Here is a 228-nt window from a genome sequence, read left to right as displayed (position 1 = left end):
TCGATCGATGTCTAGATTTCGTCTTCAAACCACCTTTTTGTTTTCCCGGCCCTGGTGTAGCAGCTTCGTTTCAGTCTTAGTTTTCACGCAGTCTTGTGTTGAAACAAATCGTCAACACGAACGCGACTTTCCATCAAGAGATATATGATAATTGCGTTTGACAGGACGTATATAAGGTGCTTGCTCATGTGTCTACTATAACCGACAAAAGCAGAGAGGACCGTTTAT

Source organism: Montipora foliosa, chromosome 6 (assembly GCF_036669935.1).
Source record: "Montipora foliosa isolate CH-2021 chromosome 6, ASM3666993v2, whole genome shotgun sequence".
NCBI classification, from domain to species: Eukaryota; Metazoa; Cnidaria; class Anthozoa; order Scleractinia; family Acroporidae; genus Montipora; species Montipora foliosa.
This window is presented reverse-complemented; position numbering follows the sequence as displayed.